We start from the raw sequence: 5,985 nt of genomic DNA, 5'->3' as shown, positions 1-5,985 counted from the left end.
GAAAGGACAATTTGGGAGTAATTTTTATTGCTGCTAATTATACCTGTATCGAAAATCAGTACCTCTTCTTCATAGGGAATGTCTTTTGTGTTCACAATGAAATGCAATTGAATTCTTTAGCTATTAACCCAAAACTAGTGAGAAAATTAGATGAATAAACTTCTTTAAAAGTGTCAGTAAAAAGACTTGATCCTATAAATAAAGTCTATTTTTATCAGCTTTTTTTACTTTTGGCAGTTTCATTTTTTATGGAAATATGGATAATAACTAGTGTGAGTATGAGAATTAAATGTTAACAAATACATTGCTGAGAATGTGAAATTTGATTCTCATCCCCAGTGATAGGTAGCAATACTTTACATTGTTATTTGAATTCCATGTGCTTGCACTGTTTACTAGCTGTGGGGAGCAAACTGATAGCTGCTTGGAAATTTCAACGTTGGGAACTATTCTACTGCAAAATCCAGGAGCTGTTACCTTTTTATTTGGTTTTATTCATGAACACCTGTTGTAAGTATATGTTACCTGCACTGTTGCTGCTAAAAATATGGAACACCATATGTGAAATATATGGGAAGGAATAAAAGACTGTGAACAAATGGGAACACTAAAAAGGTGGTATTATTTCTGTAGTTTCTTCCAAGTTTCCAAGCCTAGGAGAGAAAAGAATAATATTCAGTTTTGGTTATATATACCAAAATTTAAATTGTGTTGCTAACAAATGTAAGGACAATAAAAATAATTATACTTTTGAGTTAAACTTTTACCAGAAAAAAAAATATTGATATTTAAAGTCAGATACCAACAGAGTTTATTTCTTAAATAAGTTTGGTATTTTCTTACAAAAAAGTTATTTTTTGAATTATTGCTCTACTTTTAGCTTTTATATATAACTTCTAGTAAGCTCAAGGTGGGTTATTACCATAAAAGGGAAGGATTGCCTCATATTCTGAACCCAAATACAAATTTCGATCTCCTTATTAAATATTTTCTCACCTCACAGTAAAGTTCAGGTAACAAACTGTGCCTTTTCTGCTATGCAGTGCTCAGGAAGCCTAATGAACAGATGGGCTGATTGTTAATCAGCCAGTACAAGCCCTTAGTTCTTGCAGAAATTTGCTTTGTAATGGCTCACATAAACTATATGCCTTTGTGTGGTGAGTGAGACACTTCTAAAACCATATTTTCTTTTCCAAAGGCACACACCTTTCTCTGGAGTCTTATTTTCTCTTTCCATATGTAAAAGTACAATACAGTATGTAGTGGAAATGTGGCTCTTATGTGGTCTTTAATGATCTCAGAGACAACATACCCGGCCAGTTTGGGGTGGATGCTAAAGATCTTACCCTCCCAGCAACACACTAGCTGTGTTTACCCTGAAAGGGCAATCAAAAATTTTACTCTATATGCTTGACTCTATCATCTCTGGAAATACAGGAACATGCTCTAAGTGCTCTCCTAAGTCCTGTTTCAATTGTGGACCCTTGTACAATAACCTTTCGGCATATCTGACTTTAGCAATTCTCTTTCTAACTGCTGCTATTAAATCCATTCAAGAAATTCTATATTTAATACACAATCATCTCTATAGAATAACCTTCCCTCGTTTTATATGTTTTAATATATTCTATGTTCTTAGCATTTTCATATGAGCGATACCTATTTTTCTTATTTAACTTAGATTTTAGATGGATGACATTCGTACTATCTAAATTGCATGACAATTCCTAAACTTAAACAACATCTCAAACACACTTCTTTGCATTCTCCTTTGTTCCTTCACGCTGACATATCACAATTAGAAACATCTTCATTTCTTAGGAAAAAGACTATAGTTTGTGTATAAGGTGTATATAAGTTATTCCACAGTATTATATCCAGTTCCCTTTTGAAGCTACAATATATTATACAAGTTCATTTACATTGTGAAATTATATAATTACTATGTGTTTTTACATATGATTAAAACATTCAATATTTTAGACTTTGTTTCAAAAATCAGGAGTCATGTCTGTAATAATCACTTTCAATAGAACCAAATGCAGCTGTGCCCACAAAAATATATTATATTTAAATATAGAATTTACAGTTTGTCTCTAATGTATCCTTTATATACCATGACAAAATATATCATTGAATGTATATTTCAGCTTTACATGAAGAATTGGTAAGTAAAGCAAGTATAAAGGAAACCAATAAAAATGTTGAAGTGTATGATTTCTCGATTTTGGTAACTAGGATATTATTCTGTCTCAGACTTTATACCCTCTGAAATTTAGAGGGGATTATTTTCAGCTAAGACAAACAAAACAAAACAAAACAAAACAAAACAAAAAAAAACTGTTCATAGTTGAACTCAGTATCTCTATGGCACTCCCTTGGTTGTAGCATTCTGAAAGCTGTAATTGACTGGAAGGGAAATAAATTTGTGCAATTTGACATGGTGATCTTTTGCAGTCACTATTGTTTCCTTGTACTGATATTAGTATAGTGTAAGAAAAGGCTAAGAAAATACTTTTATAATTTCAGTGTGGTAATTCAATTTCAACTGTGACTCTGCTATCTCGTGTTCATATATCATTTTTCTGTGAGACACAATGGCCATTAAGTTAAATGGAATTTTGCCTCCACTGTAATTTGTATGCTTTTTTTCTATGACTGGCCTCACTGCGCTGATCCAGTCATCTTGATTGCATGCACCTAAATCAATCGGTCCTCCTCTTCATTCATCTAATTCATAGAGTCTTCCATCAACAGGAATATAACTGACAGCAAATTTGATGTCTATGCATCAAATTCACACATTTGCTGCCTGGCGAAACTGTTGTGTACTTGTCAAATCACATCTAAATTGCTCAGTGCCAAGCCCTTCATTGCTGCTTCAAAACTTTGTGAAAATTCTTTAAAAACTCTGATCATGTCTCTCCTAAATGGACACCTTGATGAGTACAGTTTAATAACACACTTACTATAGTTTGAGTAGCACAAGCATTATTAATTACCTGCTTGGCAAAAAATACCATGTCAAGTCTGGAGTCATGAATCACAGAGCCTTCTAGTTCTTCTCCTGGCTGCCACTTGAAAAGAAAAATTACCCATGAACTGGCATTAATTTTTCTAAATTCTCAGGCTCTAAACTCCATATATCTTCTACTTGGGCTCCTTGGCACTCAAATCCTTAAGCTCAGTGAAGACCCAGGGTCACTTTTCGTGGGGTGCCACTCCTTGGCACTGCCTATCATGCCCTGGCCACACCACCCACTCCACCTCTTGCTCTTGGCAGCCCTGCACCAGCTGTCGCCAGCCACTGGAGAGGGGAGTGTTAAGGAGCACTTTCTAAAGCAGGTGTCACTTAACCTGGCCACAGGGTAGGGCAAAGGCATCCCAGGCATCAGGAACAGCATGAGCCAAAGTATGGATACAAGAGGGAATAAAGAAAATTAGAGAATTTGAAATATAATAGAAATTAGGATGTACAGTAGGAAAGGAGACTGGAAAGGTAGTCATGAGGCAGAGCATGCAGGAGTTTGTAGCTGAACCACTGGGGTGGTTGTGTGATTTTCTTCACTAGCCTTAGTTGAGTTGAATGGATCCAGAGTGGAAGTCAGTCAGAGAGTTAGCAGGGGCCAGACCATGCAGGCCCTTATAAACTAAACTAAGGGGTTTGGGAATTTTTCTGGTACAGTAGAAAGCCATTTAGGACTTTAAGCAAGAGAGTGATGGATCTGGTTTTCATTTTAGAAAACTAATTCATCAGGCCATACTGTGGAGAAGGGTTTAAAGCAGTGATTCTTAACTTGGAGTGATTTTGCCCATCAGGGGATATCTGGTAATGACTGAAGACATTTTTGATTGTCATGTGATGGGGTAGGATGGTGCTACTGGCATCTACTGCATAGAGGCCAGGGATGTCAAACATCCTACAATGCATAAGACAGCCTCCCCACAACAAAGAATTATGCAGCCCAAAATATCAATAGTGGTGAAGTTGAGAAACCTTGATTTAAAGGGATCACATGTGAAGCAGAGAGACCAGTTTAGGAAATTGTCTCAGTAATTAAACTGAGACACATTGGGTGCCCTGAACCGAAGTGGTGTCTGCTGTTTTGGAGCAAAGAGGACAGTTTTGAGATATTAAAGATGTAGGAATTTCTCATTTGCATTGAAATTCTGAATACACAACTGTGAAAAAATGTAGAAGCATATTATTTTCAATGAACTCTAAATTGCTCTTAGAACTGAAGGCCGTGGGAAGAATCCTTATCCTGCGTTACGCTTTAGTCCTTCACATCCAGTTACCAGCTGCTTGCAGTCATCTTTATTCCTCAGGAAAGATTAAACCTTTCTATTTAGCAACCAATCCAGGAACTAGATTTCACCACACTAACCACATCTTCCTTCTCTGTATCGTACTTGTATGTTTTTGGTCCTGAAAAGAAGTAAATGTAGCCTAAAAGAGACAAAGTTGAAAGGGTGGTTACCAAAAATGACCTGCAATTATGTAAATGGGAGGACTTGTTATTGTAACTTTCTTGAGGTGGCACCAAAAGAGAATTGGGAATTTTTCAGGTGGCAGTTAGCTTGTCTTTGGCACAGCTCCACCACGCCCTAGAATCTGACACCTCTAACTTTAAAGTCATTTCTCATCTTACTCTTTGCTCCAGCCAGGTAAGGCCTTCTCCTCGAATCATCCAACATGCCATGTTTAATTATGCTTTGTGCTTCTGCTCAGGCTATTCTCCTCCAAGAAGCTCCCTCACCTTTCCTTTACCTAGTCAAACCTCTAGCCAATCTTCAAAACCCAGCTAGAGTTCTCCCATGAAATCTCCAATGACGGCATCAGAGAAATGCAAATCAAAACCACACTGAGTTAAAGAGAGACAAAGTAGCATTGAATGAAATTGAAATGGAGGAGATTTTCAAATCAGATATGAACATATTATTTTAAACTTTAAAATGAATGTAATTCAAGATATATACAAAATAATTTTCAAATAAAAGAATACCATAAATACTATTTTTTTCGGCTGAATCTGTATCATTTTTATCTTAATTTTACTAGTTCTTCCCATCAAAGGATTTGTTTTGTTAGTCTGCAAACATGTCCCTTTCTGTGTATTTCAGAAATGTTTTGTGACTTCACACAGTCTTGAGAATGATTTGTAAATCAATCTCATGGTACTTTGGCTACTGGGGAATCAGTCAAATTTTTTCCCTTTTTTATTGTTGGCATTTATATTGTCTATTAAGATTTACTACTAAAAAGTAAAGAGTGATTTTAGCATGTAGAATATATAGTTGCCCAATTTTCTAAATGTTGTTATTCTAACAGTTTCTGTTTTAAAATTTAAAATAGATTATCTTGCTTTTCTAGTTTGTTATATGTGCATAAGTGCAGTTAAAGTCCTTGACTGAAGTTGTTTTCTGTTTTCTCCTCTTCCCTTTTTGGCCCCAGCTCAGACATCCTGTGTAGTTGTGAATGGGGACAGGTTTAATTAGCCCCTGTTTTAGCCTTATCTTTACTGAAATGCTGTAATTTTAACTATTGATTATAATGCTTGCAGATTTTTTTCTTGCTTGGTAGGACTTTTTTTTTTTTTTTTTCTATTCTACTTGGCATGATTAGTCATCAAATGTTTTATTTGATATACTTCTGTGATTAAGTATTTTTATCTACCTGAATTTTTTGATTTAATAAATAACCTACATAAATTTTCTAATCTTGAATCATTGTTTTATTAGTGGAATAAAACCCATTTTACTTAATTTAATGGCTAAATGATTAAATGTAAATATACAAAATATATTTATAATTTTGCACCTATGCTTCTGATGAAGATTAAAGATATCTTATATGTTTTTTAAACTTTTAATTAATATTATTTTAATCATCAAATTATAATTATATACATTTATGGGGTACAATGTGATGTTTCAATATATATATATAGAGAGAGAGAATGTGAAATAGTTAAATCGAATCAA

At 34.7% G+C, this 5,985-nt stretch overlaps 1 pseudogene; it reads right to left on the bottom strand.

Annotated features, from left to right (window-relative positions):
- Nucleotides 1-1,206: 1,206 nt before the first annotated feature.
- On the bottom strand, nt 1,207-3,242 carry LOC103610118 (annotated as a pseudogene).
- Nucleotides 3,243-5,985: the final 2,743 nt, after the last annotated feature.

The sequence above is a fragment of the Galeopterus variegatus genome, unplaced genomic scaffold (assembly GCF_000696425.1).
Source record: "Galeopterus variegatus unplaced genomic scaffold, G_variegatus-3.0.2 Scaffold10627, whole genome shotgun sequence".
Lineage (NCBI taxonomy): Eukaryota > Metazoa > Chordata > Mammalia > Dermoptera > Cynocephalidae > Galeopterus > Galeopterus variegatus.
Note: the sequence above shows the minus strand (reverse complement) of the source record. Positions and strands in the feature narration are given on the sequence as shown.